The sequence below is a fragment of the Lactuca virosa genome, chromosome 6, assembly GCF_052849685.1.
Source record: "Lactuca virosa cultivar CGN04683 chromosome 6, Lactuca_virosa_CGN04683_v6, whole genome shotgun sequence".
Lineage (NCBI taxonomy): Eukaryota > Viridiplantae > Streptophyta > Magnoliopsida > Asterales > Asteraceae > Lactuca > Lactuca virosa.
The window spans coordinates 277,657,097-277,673,506 of record NC_136431.1 but is presented as its reverse complement, the minus strand read 5'-3'; the positions used below and the strand labels follow the sequence as shown (position 1 = coordinate 277,673,506).

At 33.5% G+C, this 16,410-nt stretch overlaps 2 pseudogenes; both read right to left on the bottom strand.

Annotated features, from left to right (window-relative positions):
- Positions 1–848: 848 nt before the first annotated feature.
- Positions 849–6,443, bottom strand: LOC145122568 (uncharacterized; annotated as a pseudogene).
- A 1,642-nt stretch (positions 6,444–8,085) lies between these two features.
- On the bottom strand, positions 8,086–15,094 carry LOC145122567 (uncharacterized; annotated as a pseudogene).
- Positions 15,095–16,410: the final 1,316 nt, after the last annotated feature.

The following is a 16,410-nucleotide window of genomic DNA, read 5'->3' as shown; positions in this document are numbered from 1 at the left end:
AGAATGATATGAAAGTGACATTACATGCTAGTAAGTTGTACTGTTTCATTCTTACGACACATACACACTCATAAAAGACATGAATTTTGTTCCAAGTGGAAGTGGAATGTCAACTCTAATAAGTTTATGTAAAGATTATTTGATTGTGATGCCTGCATATAGATGGTTGTAAACTTCAAACAATTTCGTAGAAGAAAATGCTACAAATGAGGAGATTGAAGTGCCTAACATTGTGATTACGCATGCTTTAGACTTCATCAAGAAGTTGCCTCGAGCAAGTAAAATGTCCAAGTTAATTTCATTATAATCATTTTACTAAAAGCAGTAACATCATCTATTAATTATTAATGGTGTTTTTGTCAGAGGCTTACAATGGTAGACGAAAATGGGAGTCGATTATTGGTTAGGAAGAAAAAAAAAAGAATAGCAACAAGGGCTTTCTGACAGCTTCTTCCCTTCCAATTAGAAACCTCCTGCTTCGGACTTGTAGTTTAATTTTTTTAATTTTTTTTAATTATTGTTTTAATCAAACTATGTGAAAAGTATTGTTTACTCAATCCAGACTAAGGTTGTTAGTTTATAACAATTAAATGATACTCAAGTTTTGTGTAATATTAAATAAATATATTTGAACATAAATATCTAGTCAAACTATTACACGTGGAATGTTTTTCCTTTTTATCTATTCATCTTCACCAAACATTATATGGTTACTGATTAAGAAATACATATACTGCTTATATCATATGCAACAAAACCACTGCCTTGAAGATGTATCAATCATCTAATAAAAATGTTGCCCTTTTGTAAATTAATTTAACATACAATTTATAATAACTAAACTAATCTCACAACCATATCGAATCCCTCAAACAATCTTGAGGTTTTGGTTTGATCTGCATGGGTTTACCAAGCTTAGATTTATCTTCTATTTTTGCAATATGGCGAGCCTTGTTAGAAAAAGAAACAGGAAACCCTTTAGCATCATCCCATAATTCCAAAATTACCCCTGACCACACACAAAGCTCTTGTTGATAAAAAGTTGCAAATAGGCCAGATGCAACCCTGATCACCTTCAGGTAATTGGACGGTGCCAATAACATCTTTTTCTTCTATATGCAAACTACAATCATAGAAAACCGGACCATGCCGAACCTGTCAAAAAAACGTGTAAATGCATATTAAGTCTGTTATTAAGTGAAAAATTGAAGTCATGTAATGTTTACATTTACCTTGCATCTTAAGTGGTTTAAGTTGTGAGGAGGATATCCGTTGATCCATCTAAAGGATCCAACACGAAATGATCGCCTTCTTTTATCAACAGAGTAATAATTTCTTGATACAAAAACCATATTATTTTTTTACATCTTTCTCAACAACATACCTGCATGGAAACATGACATGTATTTTTTTATAAATAAATAAATCTTTAAATATTTTTACATAATAATAAAAATAATAATAATAATAAAAGGTTTACAATGGTCCTCCTGCAAGACCCAAACCTTGGCGTTGACCAATTGTGTAAAACCAGAAGCCCTGTGGACGCCTAAAAAATCAGCTGTTTCAGCATCTAATAATAAAAACTTTCTTTTTCACCAATATGTCTTCCAACAAATTTGCTGAACCAAATCAGTATAATAATTACATAAATTTCTACTTATATATATATATATATATATATATATATATATATATATATATATCATCTCCAAAGTTTAGATTTTTGTTAACAAACATAACATAAACATACCTTCTCAAGAAAGCATATTCCCTGTGAATCCCTTCTTTCTTGGTTAGGCAAATCAAATTTTCAGGCAACCTTCGGACTTCTTCCTGATAATTTGATTGGTTTAAATAGTAAATTCATGAATTATGCTTATGTTTACCTTGCATCTTAAATGGTTTAAGTTGTGAGGAGGAGATCCGCTGATCCATCTAAAGGATCCAACAAGAAATGATCGTCTTCTTTTATCAACCGAATAATAATTTCTTGATACAAAAACCACATTATTTTTTACATCTTTCTCAACAACATACCTGCATGGAAACATAACATGTATTTTTTTTTATAAATAAATAAATCTTTAAAGATTTTTATATAATAATAATCATAATAATAAAAGGTTTACCATGGTCCTCCTGCAAGACCCAAACCTTGGCGTTGACCAATTGTGTAAAACCAGAAGCCTCTGTGGACTCCTAAAAAATCACCTGTTTCAGCTTCTAATAGTATACCTTCTTTTTCACCAATATGTCTTCCAACAAATTCACTGAACCTAATCTGTATAATAATTACTTAAATTTCCTGATAATTTGATAGGTTATATATATATATATATATATATATATATATATATATATATATATAATTACTTAAATTTCCTGATAATTTGATAGGTTTATATATATATATATATATATATATATATATATATATATATATATATATATATATATCATCCTCAAAATTGGGATTTTTGTTAACAAACATAACATAAACATACCTTCCCAAGAAAGCATATTCCCTGTGAATCCCTTCTTTCTTGGTTAGGCAAATCAAATTTTCGGGCAAGTCTTCGGACTTCATCCTGATAATTTGATAGGTTTAAATAGTAAATTCATAAATTGTGTTTTGTTTTTCATAAAGCAAACTTACTTACTTTTGGAATACATCCAAGAGGAAGCACTAGTCTTTTAAGATGAGCTTGTGAGAGATATGATAGAAAGTAGGTCTGATCCTTCACTAGAAATTCTAACATGTATCCCTCACTGATAGGCATCCGGAAGTTGGTAATGAAAATAAGTAGAGCATATCTTTACCATATCCTTTAACAGCTGAAGAAATGAAAGCTTATTGGTTTCATCTGTAAGGGGGTGAATAACTTTTGCATAATGTCCAGAAGCAACAAACTCAAAATCCATGTTACTGATGGCATCCATGAACGCACCTACAGATATAAAATAAAAATGAAATAAATGACAAATGAGAACAATAAAAGATGAAAGAAAGCAATATGATTACGCACCAAATTTGAATCTTGTATTGCAAAGAACATCAGGGTTAGGTGTACACTCTCATTTATACTCATAAATAAGGTAAGATACCCGCAACATTGTTACGTGTAAGCAATAAGTTACATTGATGTCACACCCCCGAACCTTCAGAAAAACAACGGCGGAAATGTCCGGGGGCGGCGACGTTATTCGTAGTATCACAACAATCGTATCATAGCAATCAAAGTAAACACAACCATTACATTACAATGTGAATATTTACAACTGTTTGAGAACATAGTTTGTACAAAACATTATATTACAAAAGATAAAGACGAGACTCCAAAAATGCTCCGTCTTCTCCAAAAGCTGGTATGGTACCTGTCTATCGTTGCCCTGAGAATACAAGCGGTTTTGAAAACGTATCAGCATAAAGCTGGTGAGTTCATAAGCATGTTTTTGTATTGAAAACTAGTCACTGAGTTTGTATAAATAGTTTCTTTCCATTATAAGTAAATATCGTTTGTATCGAAAACCGTTGTTACCGAGTTCTGGAATATGTTTACATGCTTACCAAGAAAATCCAATATTTTCTAACATGTTTGTTGGTTTATGTATGAAAAGTACGTTCTGTTCGAAAACCCTGGCTACCACCAGTATGTAATGTATGATCGTTCGGAAACCGTGGTTACCACCAGTATGTATAGTAGTTTTATTACTTAAAATAAAACTATTGAAGAAGGAAATCCCGTAAACAATGATTAGTTTATACTTATTGTGAGTCGTATAACCAAAATTTGTCACCCCAGGCGTGCCCGCCTAACTGTAGCTAACAGTTCAGGTGTGGGATTGTCAGTCCCGAATAGATCTATTCACAAATTTCACGCTCTCCCTCCAGGAGACTCTGGTTATACTTAAGGTGAGGATTAATTGGTACCCCGAGGGGCAAAACGAAGATAGTCTCACAATCCTGTATTAACTAGTTTACGTGTTTGTTCGGTTGTTCTCGAGTTCGAAATCGTTTGTAACGGTGTAGAGTATAAATAATTATACATAAAATAATTATTTAGCATGATACTCTAGTTTTGTATTCGTAGTAATGGATAAACTAAATCTGACATAGTTTATATGTTTGACTTTGCATGAAGTTTGAATCTATAAGACTGGTAATGAAATCCCAAACTATACCTACTATAGTTTGAATGGTTTGTTACGTTCGCATAAGGTTTTGAAACTATGCAATTATAAATTGAAAACACCCCTTATGCTCCGCATAATACAAAAGGGATAATTGTATCTAAACGTTTGATAGAAAATCGTTGTAATTGCATCAGTTTTTAAGTTATGAAAACCTTTATGTTTAGCTTGTATTCCCCCCCCCCCTAAAAACATGAAAAACTCGGAAAATTGTAGGGGTATGAACTCACAGTTTAACGTAGGATTCGAGTGTTCAATTGGTTATGAGTGTCGAGTGTCAACCGATGTTTTGTACGCGTGTGGACCCTATTAACATATATTGCACATATATGTATTAGATTGGGTATCTCATGACAAATCATGATGGAAAACCACCCTAAAGACTTGGAATCACTAGAACTAAGTGTCCCATGTTCCATACTTAGTGATCTTTACAAGTTTAAGGCCAAATATGAGCATTAGAGTGGGTGTATGGCCATAAAAGTGGGTGTGCGGCCAGGGAGTGCAGCCAGACTTGTGTGTGCGGCTGCACACAGGAGTGTGCGGCCGTACAGGGGGTGTGTGCGGCCGTATACAGGAGTGTGCGGTCGTACACTCCTCATTTTGTGCCCGAAATGTCGATTTTTGAGGTGTTTCAAGTTCCAAACTAAGTCTTAATTCGATTATAGAGGCCATACTCTCACTTTGGAGGGTATTTGAGTGTATGCGGTCACCTTATGAAGGTGTGCGGCCGCACTCCTTCAATGGATGAAGAACACGAAGAACACTATGAGTTTTAGGCTTAGATTTAGGTCTCTTACCACTATAACAAGCTGAATGGTGAAGTAGTTCACGTTTTTGAGACCTTAAGAGTGTTCTTGGATGAAGTTTTTAGAGAGAGAAGTAGAGAGAGAGTAGTGTGCAACCAAAGAAGAAAAAGTGACTGAAAGGGGGTTCTCTACGATATATAGGGTCGAACAGAACGTACTCGGGTGTGCGGCCGCACACACCTTCCTTGGTGTGATTGGCTCGATTTTGTGATGCTACACACTTTCTAACCCTTCTTAAGACTCATATATGTGTTATACTAAGCCTAAAGCACTCATATGGACCCAAAATTTCGCTAAGAGATGATAAGTTTGAGTGTAATATTGATATACAGATTAATTGTACAGGATTAAAAGTTTCGAGTTGTCACAATTGATGATGATGAATGTGAGAAAATGCATCAAGAGGGGTGTCACTAACCACTTTGTCCTAATATTCATCTGTCAGATGTACAACGTCCAGTGCTACATCAACATGGAAAAAAAATGTTGATATATTTCCTTCAATACAAATCAAACTTGGAAGAAACAAAGAAAAAGATCACATAATCAGGGATTTGAGTGATAGAATCGAGAAGTTAATCTGTTAAACCAAAGCAGGGAAATGTTTTTGAGCCTTCAAATCCAGTTAAGCACTAACAGAAATCTGAAGATAAAATGAGATGGATAATATGAAGGTGAAGAAAGCAACCTGATTGCAAACAGCTTTTGCGTACTTCAAATCCTCTTCCCATGGACATTCAGACCAAAAGTTCTGGAAATCTTCCTACGAACGAATTTAGTAACAGAACTAGCTAAGGAATTATAGGTTTCAAACTTCAAAATGCTCAAAGACAAAGAGAAAGGTAAAAGTAAAACAAGAAACCAATAAGAGAGAAGATTTCTATTCATTTTAATCATATCATCCAGCACAAAAATCGATGTTAAACTCTTGAATTGGAGCAGATGTATCATCCGATAAGAGATGAGAAATTTGCAAAAACTTACAATTTGAATTTTTAGATAACCAACAAAATTAAGTTTATATTCGAAACCAGACATTGTGGGCATAAACCTGAATAATTTGATTCGTATATGCATTGTAAGGTAGAAAGCGGTGCAGGAGTGTCCGACTGCGTGGAGGAGGCGAAATGCGACACTGCTATCAACGCCACCAATGAGAAGAACCGTAATTTTGATAGGGCGCTTGCTATTGGTCATTGAGCAAGACAAGTAACTGCTGTCCAAATCAGAAGTCGTGTCGTTAGAAATTTTGGGAACTGCTGTAGATGATAGAGAACGAGGTGTGTTGATGGATAAGATTGTTCTATCAGCTCGAGGGTAGCTTTGTCGATTTATTAACCGCTGGGGTTTGTGAAGCGAGTGTGAGACGAAAGCCTTGAGGGGTAAAGAGTACAGCTTCGTGGTGGGGTGAAACAGAGCGGCCATTGTTGTTCTGAGCATCATTTCTTCGAGCTTTTGCGCCGTGTTAATGACCCTGTGCGTGAAAATAATAATTTAGAATGAACTTTTTACACTTTCACCCCTATACTTTAAATTTCCTGTCACTTTTATATCAAGACATAAAAAGTTAAACACTACTACTAGCCCAATAGAAAGCTCAGAATAATCATTGAAATATAAGTTAAACACCTCTTTAATTTGCAAAAACAGTACAACTTACTAGCATGTAATTTCATTTTCATATCATTCTTACACCAGACACCTATAATGCTAGGCTCGCAACGGCTCATCCCCATCGTCGGCATTATTCGCCCCCAACTCATCTCTGTCTCCGGCATTCTCAACATTCTGTTCTCGACATACATTTTTTTTCTTTTGGTTTCGAACAAAAAGAAAAAAAAGAGCAGCTAGAGAATGTAATTAACCGAGAATAAAAAGATTTTAAACCCTAGCTAACCGTACACACATTCTCTCATCTTTTCTATCTTAATTAACGTGTGTGTGTGTGTATACACACACACACACACTAGTGGTGTACCCGCGCAAAGCGGCGGCGACAAATAGTTTTCGGGCGGTAATTAACTGATTTCGTTGAATGGTTTCCTTGTCGCAAAACAGTAAATAAAAATTTAATAATGAATCTTGTACATCAAATTGTCACGAATGAAATAACCGTTAACCATAACAAATAAAAAATAGTAGTAAACAGACGATCTATCCTCCGAACTACTATGCCATGAAACAAAAGGTTCACATGCATCAAATCAATCACTCGTATAGCTTTTGCTAATCATCCTTAAATTTGGCCTTCACTCATCTTTAACCATTATTAATTTTTGGTTTCCATATTAAATGTTTCAACAAAATTCTTATGTTTCCGACTAGAAATTTTCATGCTTAAGCAAGTTGTAATGTTTTTTTTACAACAATGAAGCAAAGTTTAAGAAGGTTATAAATTCTTATGAAGCTATAAATTCAGAAAGAAATAATATCAAGTAAAGAAAAAGAAGCTTTGTGAAGAATGGAAACTCGGTTTGAAGACTAGTGAAAAATGCAAAGTAAGGCAACAATATTCGTTCAGAATGGATTTTCATTTTTTCTATATGAATGATTAGTAACTATATTCTATCATAATGTATTAGTATTTTACTTAGATTTCAATGTTTTGATTTGATTTTTAATCATTCTCAGTTTTATTCTTAAAGAATAAATGTAATTGTTAACCATTATTACTTATATTCTTTTAGAATGAATGTTCATAATTGTTTTGTTAAGAATGAATATAATTACGGATTTTAAGATATAAAAATTCTTTTCATAAGAAATTTGTATTCATTAAAAATTATTAATCTTGATAATACATGTTTATGATATTTTGTCAGAATTTAATATTTTTTTTTCAAGATAATCATAAACATATTCCTTTAGAATGTACAAATTAATATATTTATTATCGAAAAAATCAGATTTTTAACGTTTAGAGAATTAATTATTCCTTAAAATCTTGTACATCAAATTGTCACGTATGAAAGAACTATTAACCATAACAAATAAAAAACAGTAATAAGACGATTTATCCTCCTAACTACTATGCCATGAAACAAAAGGTTCACGCGCATCAAATCAATCACTCGTATAGCTTTTATATATCATCCTTAAATTTGGCCTTTAATTGCTCCCTCTTTAACTTGAGTGCAGTTGTCACTAATCCAGATTCAGGTGTCCATGGATCTGGCAGCAACTTTATCTTTGCAGGAAGCTCAAGCATGTCTAACTTTGCCTCTTTTCCTAACTACAAAACACAATTCATAAGAAAAAGGTGGGAGGATGTGATGAACAAAGACATAAACACCCTCATTGAAATATAAATTAAAACCAAATTTGGAGAGAGATTGGTGGACCTCGGATACAGCCTCTTTTTTAGCACAAAGCTCAACATAATCATTGTAACTAATGCCACCACTTTTGGCCCATTGCTCAAGAACCTGGTGTGCAGAGACTTCTAATGATACATAATAACTGGTCTGTACGGTTAGATAGGTTAAAAATAGTTTCTTCTAGGTTAATTTCATTCTTTAGCTGCTCTTGTTTTCTTTCTGTTCGAAACCACGGGAAAAAAATGCATGTCGAGAACAGAATGCTACGAATGTCGGAGACGGAGATGAGTTGGAGGTGCAGAATGCCGAGAATGCCGAATAGATCTTCTCCCATCGTCGGTATTGGGTTAAACACAATAATTTTCGATTAATGGTGTTTTTGTCAACAAAAACACAATCTCTCTCCAAAGTTGGTCCCATGACCTGCTGAGGAACAGATCATCACGTAAAACTAATGTCGTCATTAATTGGTGTTTTTGTTAAAAAAAAATTCCAACTTTAGTCCTTTTTGATCTGTACTAAATAAACACAATAACTGGTGTGTACGGTTAGCTAGGGTTAAAAATCTTTTCTTCTAGGTTAATTTCATTTTTGAGCTGCTCTTGTTTTCTTTCTGTTCGAAACCAAAAGAAAAAAAAATGTATGGCGAGAACAGAATGCTGAGAATGTCGGAGACAGAGATGAGTTGGAGGCGAACTTAAGTTAAAGAGGGAACAATTGAAGGCCAAATTTAAAGATGATTTGCAAAATCTATATGAGTGATTGATTTGATGCACGTGAACCTTTTGTTTCATGGAATAGTAGTTAGGAGGATAGATCGTCTGTTTACTGTTTTTTATTTGTTATGGTTAATGGTTCTTTCATACGTGACAATTTGATGTACAAGATTCATTATTAAATTTTTATTCATTTTTTTGCCACAATGAAACTATTCGACAAAATTTGTTAATTACCGTCCGGAAACTATTTGTCGTCGCCGCTTTGCGCGGGTACACCACTAGAATGTATGTATATATATATATATATATATATATATATATATATATATATATATATATATATATATATATATATACACACACATACACACATACGTTAATTAAGAAGGAAGAGATGACAGAATGTATGTACGGTTAGCTTGAGTTAAAAATCTTTTCTTCTAGGTTAATTTCATTCTTTAGCTGCTCTTGTTTTCTTTCTGGTTCGATACTAAAAGAAAAAAATGTATGTCGAGAATAGAATATTGAGAATGTCAGAGACGGAGATGTGTTGGAGGCACAGAATGCCGAGAATGCCGATGACGGGGATGAGCCTTGCATTATAGGGGTCTGGTGTAAGAATGATATGAAAGTGACGTTACATGCTAGTAAGTTGTACTGTTTTATTCTTACCACACATACACACTCACAAAAGACATGAATTTTGTTCCAAGTGGAAGTGCAATGTCAACTGTAATAATTTTATGTAAAGATTATTTGATTGTGACGTCTGCATATAGATGGTTGTAAACTTCAAACAACTGCGTAGAAGAAAATGCTACAAATAAGGAGATTGAAGTGGCTAATATTGTGATTGCGCTTGCTTTGGACTTCATCAAGAAGTTGCCTCGAGCAAGTAAAATGTCCAAGTTAATTTCATTATAATCATTTTAGTAAAAGCAGTAACATCATCAATTCATCATTAATGGTGTTTTGGTCAGAGGCTTACAATGGTAGATGAAAATGGGAGTCGATTATTGGTTGGGCAGAAAAAAAATAGCAACAAGGGCTTTCTGATAGCTTCTTCCCTTCCAATTAAAAACCTCCTGCTTTGGACTTGTAGTTTAATTTTTTTAAATTTTTTTTCATTATTGCTTTAATCAAACTATGTAAAAAGTATTGTTTACTCAATCCAAAGTAAGATTGTTAGTTTTTAACAATTAATTGATACTCAAGTTTTCTGTAATATTAAATAAATATATTTGAACATAAACAGAAACAGGAAACCCCTTAGCATATCGAATCTGTCAAACAATCTTGAGTTTTTTGTTTGATCATGATGGGTTTACCAAGCTTAGATTTATCTTCCATTTTTGCAATATGACGAGCCTTGTCAGAAACAGAAACATGAAACCCCTTAGCATCATCCCATGATTCCAAAATTACCCCTGACCCCACACAAAGCTGCAAATTGATAAAAAGCTGCAAATTGGCCGGCTGCGAGACCCTGATCATCTTCAGGTAATTGGACAGTGCCAAAACCATCTTTTTCTTCTATATGCAAACTGCAATCATAGAAAAGCAGGCCATGCCGAACCTGTCAAAAACACGTGTAAATGTATATTAAGTCTGTTATTATGTGAAAAATTGAAGTCATGTAATGTTTATGTTTACCTCGCATCTTAAGTGGTTTAAGTTATGAGGAGGATATCCGCTGATCCATCTAAAGGATCCAACACGAAATGATCGCCTTCTTTTATCAACAGAATAATAGTTTCATGATACAAGAACCATATTATTTTTTTACATCTTTCTCAACAACATACCTGTATGGAAACATGACATGTATTTTTTTTATAAATAAATAAATGTTTAAATATTTTTACATAATAATAATAATAATAATAATAATAATAATAAAAGGTTTACCACGGTCCTCCTGCAAGACCCAAACCTTGGCGTTGACCAATTGTGTAAAACCAGAAGCCCCTGTGGACTACTAAAAATCACCTGTTTCAGCATCTAATAATATACCTTCTTTTCACCAATATGTCTTCCAACAAATTCACTGAACCAAATCAGTATAATAATTACATAAATTTCCACTTAGGCAAATCAAATTTCCGGGCAACCTTCGAACTTCTTCCTGATAATTTGACTGGTTTAAATAGTAAATTCGTGAATTCTGTTTTGTGTTTCATAAAGCAAACTTACTTACTTTTGGAGTACATCTACTATGAAGCACTAGTCTTTTAAGCTGAGCTTGTGAGAGATATGAAACAAAGTAGGTCTAATCCTTCACCAAAAATTCTAACATGTATCCCTCACTGACAGTTATCAGGAAGTTGGTAATGAAAATAAGTAGAGCATATCTTTACCATATCCGTTGACAGCTGAAGAAATGAAAGCTCATTGGTTTCATCTATAAGGGGGTGAATAACATTTGCATTATGTCCAGAAGCAACAAACTCAAAATCCATGTTACTGATGGCATCCATGAACGCACCTACAGATATAATATAAAAATGAAATTAATGACAAATGAGAACAATAAAAGATGAAAGCAAGCAATATGATTACGCACCAAATTTGATTCTTGTATTGCAAAGAACATCATGGTTAGGTGTACACCCACATTTATACTCATCAATAATGTAAGAAACCTGCAACATTGTAACTTGTATGCAATAAGTTCCATTGATGATGATGAATGTGAGAAAATGCATCAAGAGGGGTGTGACTAACCACTTTGTCCCAATATTCATTTGTCATATGTACAACTTCCAGTGCTACATCAACTTGAAAAAAAATGTTGATATATTTCCTTCAATACTAATCAAACTTGGAAGAAATAAAGAAAAAAATCACATAATCAGGGATTTGAGTGATAGAATCGAGAAGTTAATTTGTTAAAACAAAGCAGAGAAGTGTTTTTGAGCCTTCAAATCCAGTTAAGCACTAACGGAAATCTGAAGATAAAATAAGATGGATAATATGAAGGTGAAGAAAGCAACCTGATCGCAAACAGCTTTTGCGTACTTCAAATCCTCTTCCCATGGACATTCAGACCAAAAGTTCTGGAAATCTTCCTACGAACGAATTCATTACCAGAACTAGCTAAGGAATTATAGGTTTCAAACTTCAAAATGCTCAAAGACAAAGAGAAAGGTAAAAGTAAAATAAGAAACAATAAGAGAGGAGATTTTTATTCATTTCAACCATATCATCCAACACAAAAATCGATGTTAAACTCTTGAATTGGAGCAGATGTATCATCCGACAACAGATGAGAAATTTGCAAAAACTTACAATTTGAATTTTTAGATAACCAACAAAATTAAGTTTATATTCGAAACTAGACATTGTGGGCATAAACCTAAATGATTTGATTCGTATATGCATTGTAATGTCAATCAAAAGAAAAGCATACGCACTTTGAACCAGATTTTAAGGTAGAAAGCGGTGCAAGAGTGTCAGACTGCATGGAGGAGGCGAAGTGTGACACTGCTATCAACGCCACCACCGAGAAGAACCGTAATTTTGAGAGGGTGCTTGCTATTGGTCATTGAGCAAGATAAGTAACTGCTGTCCAAATCAGAAGTCGTGACGTTAGAAATTTGGGGAACTGTTGTAGATGATAGAGAACGAGGTGTGTTGATGGATAAGATTGTTCTATCAGCTTGAGGGTAGCTTTGTCGATTTATTAACCGCTGGGGTTTGTGAAGCGAGTGTGAGACGAAAGCCTTGAGGGGTAAATAGTACAGCTTGGTGGTGGGGTGAAACAGAGCTGCCGTTGTTATTCTGAGCATCATTTCATCGAGCTTTTGTGCCGTGTTGATGACACTGTGCGTGAAAATAATAATTTAGAAAGAACCATTTACACTTTCACCCTTATACTTTAAATTTCCTGTCACTTTTATATCAAGACATAAAAATTTAAACACTGCTACTAGCCCAATAGAAAGCTCAGCATAATTATTGAAATATAAGTTAAACACCTCTTTAATTTGCAAAAACAGTACAACTTACTAGCATGTAATGTCATTTTCATATCATTCTTACACCAGACACCTATAATGCTAGGCTCGCAACAGCTAATCCCCGTCATCGACATTTTGCACCTCCAACTCATCTCTGTCTCCGGCATTCTCAGCATTTTGTTCTCGACATACATTTTTTTTCTTTTGGTTTCGAACAGAAAGAAAAAAAGAGCAGCTAAAGAATGTAATTAACCTAGAATAAAAAGATTTTTAACCCTAGCTAACCGTACAAACATTCTCTCATCTTTTCTATCTTAATTAACGTGTGTGTGTGTGTATATATATATATATATATATATATATATATATATATATATATATATATATATATATATATATTTACACACACACTAGTAGTGTACCTATACAAAGCGGCGGCAACAAATAGTTTTCGGGCGGTAATTAACTCATTTTGTTAAATAGTTTCCTTGTGGCAAAACAGTGAATAAAAATTTAATAATGAATCTTGTACATCAAATTGTCACGAATGAAATAACCATTAACCATAATAAATAAAAACCAATAGTAAATAGACGATCTATCCTCTTAACTACTATGCCATAAAGCAAATGGTTCACATGCATCAAATCAATCACTTGTATAGATTTTGCTAATCATCCTTAAATTTGGCCTTCACTCATGCTTAACCATTATTAATTTTTGGTTTGCATATTAAATGTTTCAACAAAATTCTTATGTTTCCGACTAGAAATTTTCATGCTTAAGCAAGTTGTAATGTTTTTTTTACAACAATGAAGCAAAGTTTAAGAAGGTTATAAATTCTTATGAAGCTATAAATTCAGAAAGAAATAATATCAAGTAAAGAAAAAGAAGCTTTGTGAAGAATGGAAACTCGGTTTGAAGACTAGTGAAAAATGCAAAGTAAGGCAACAATATTCGTTCAGAATGGATTTTCATTTTTTCTATATGAATGATTAGTAACTATATTCTATCATAATGTATTAGTATTTTACTTAGATTTCAATGTTTTGATTTGATTTTTAATCATTCTCAGTTTTATTCTTAAAGAATAAATGTAATTGTTAACCATTATTACTTATATTCTTTTAGAATGAATGTTCATAATTGTTTTGTTAAGAATGAATATAATTACGGATTTTAAGATATAAAAATTCTTTTCATAAGAAATTTGTATTCATTAAAAATTATTAATCTTGATAATACATGTTTATGATATTTTGTCAGAATTTAATATTTTTTTTTCAAGATAATCATAAACATATTCCTTTAGAATGTACAAATTAATATATTTATTATCGAAAAAATCAGATTTTTAACGTTTAGAGAATTAATTATTCCTTAAAATCTTGTACATCAAATTGTCACGTATGAAAGAACTATTAACCATAACAAATAAAAAACAGTAATAAGACGATTTATCCTCCTAACTACTATGCCATGAAACAAAAGGTTCACGCGCATCAAATCAATCACTCGTATAGCTTTTATATATCATCCTTAAATTTGGCCTTTAATTGCTCCCTCTTTAACTTGAGTGCAGTTGTCACTAATCCAGATTCAGGTGTCCATGGATCTGGCAGCAACTTTATCTTTGCAGGAAGCTCAAGCATGTCTAACTTTGCCTCTTTTCCTAACTACAAAACACAATTCATAAGAAAAAGGTGGGAGGATGTGATGAACAAAGACATAAACACCCTCATTGAAATATAAATTAAAACCAAATTTGGAGAGAGATTGGTGGACCTCGGATACAGCCTCTTTTTTAGCACAAAGCTCAACATAATCATTGTAACTAATGCCACCACTTTTGGCCCATTGCTCAAGAACCTGGTGTGCAGAGACTTCTAATGATACATAATAACTGGTCTGTACGGTTAGATAGGTTAAAAATAGTTTCTTCTAGGTTAATTTCATTCTTTAGCTGCTCTTGTTTTCTTTCTGTTCGAAACCACGGGAAAAAAAATGCATGTCGAGAACAGAATGCTACGAATGTCGGAGACGGAGATGAGTTGGAGGTGCAGAATGCCGAGAATGCCGAATAGATCTTCTCCCATCGTCGGTATTGGGTTAAACACAATAATTTTCGATTAATGGTGTTTTTGTCAACAAAAACACAATCTCTCTCCAAAGTTGGTCCCATGACCTGCTGAGGAACAGATCATCACGTAAAACTAATGTCGTCATTAATTGGTGTTTTTGTTAAAAAAAAATTCCAACTTTAGTCCTTTTTGATATGTACTAAATAAACACAATAACTGGTGTGTACGGTTAGCTAGGGTTAAAAATCTTTTCTTCTAGGATAATTTCATTTTTGAGCTGCTCTTGTTTTCTTTGTGTTCGAAACCAAAAGAAAAAAAAAGTATGTCGAGAACAGAATGCTGAGAATCCCGGAGACGGAGATGAGTTGGTGGCGCACTCAAGTTAAAGAGGGAACAATTGAAGGCCAAATTTAAAGATGATTTGCAAAAGCTATACGAGTGATTGATTTGATGCACGTGAACCTTTCGTTTCAGGGCATAGTAGTTAGGAGGATAGATCGTTTGTTTACTGTTTTTTATTTGTTATGGTTAATGGTTCTTTCATACGTGACAATTTGATGTGCAAGATTCATTATTAAATTTTTATTCACTGTTTTGCCACAAGGAAACTAGTCGACGAAATGAGCTAATTACCGCCCGGAAACTATTTGTCGCCACCGGTTTGAGCGGGTACACCACTAGTATGTATGTATGTATGTATATATATATATATATATATATATATATATATATATACATACACACACACACGTTAATTAAGAAAGAAGAGATGAGAGAATGTATGTACGGTTAGCTTGGGTTAAAAATCTTTTCTTCAAGGTTAATTTCGTTCTTTAGCTGCTCTTGTTTTCTTTCTGGTTCGATACCAAAAGAAAAAAATGTATGTCGAGAACAGAATGTTGAGAATGTCGGAGACGGAGATGAGTTGGAGGCGCAGAATGCCGAGAATGCCGATGACGGGGATGAGCCTTGCATTACAGGTGTCTGGTGTAAGAATGATATGAAAGTGACGTTACATGCTAGTAAGTTGTACTGTTTTATTCTTACCACACATATACACTTACAAAAGACATGAATTTTGTTCCAAGTGGAAGTGGAAAGTCAACTGTAATAAGTTTATGCAAAGATCATTTGATTGTGACGTCTGCATATAGATGGTTGTAAACTTTAAACAATTGAGTAGAAGAAAAATGCTACAAATAAGGAGATTGAAATGGCTAATATTGTGATTGCGCTTGCTTTGGACTTCATCAAGAAGATGCCTCGAGCAAGTAAAATGTCCAAGTTAATTTCATTATAATCATTTTAGTAAAAGCAGTAACATCATCAAT